Source organism: Phalaenopsis equestris, unplaced genomic scaffold (genome assembly GCF_001263595.1).
Source record: "Phalaenopsis equestris unplaced genomic scaffold, ASM126359v1 Scaffold001146, whole genome shotgun sequence".
In the NCBI taxonomy this organism is placed as follows: domain Eukaryota; kingdom Viridiplantae; phylum Streptophyta; class Magnoliopsida; order Asparagales; family Orchidaceae; genus Phalaenopsis; species Phalaenopsis equestris.
Window position 1 is genome coordinate 428,034 of NW_018165585.1, and position 381 is coordinate 428,414.

The window sequence follows — 381 nt, forward strand, 5'->3', positions numbered from 1 at the left end:
TAGGTTATGTAACTGAATGATCTGCTAACTGAAGAGTTACAGAAGTAGGTGAGACTTCTTCTATTCCTAATCTAAATCGTAGTCTTTTGAAAATTGATAGAGGCATAAGAGTAATGTTGGCTCCCAAATCACATAAAGCTCTTCCATAGAATTTTTCACCGATAGCACACGATATAGTGAAAATACCAGGATCTTTTAATTTTTCAGGAAGTTCTTTTTGAATAATTGCACTACACTCTTTGCTAAGTGCAACACATTATCAGTGAACTTCCTTTTCTTGTTCAAAATATCTTTCATAAACATCACATACATAAGCATTTGCTCTAAAGCTTCTACGACAGGAATGTTTACCGTTAACTTCTTAAGAATTTTTAAAAATTT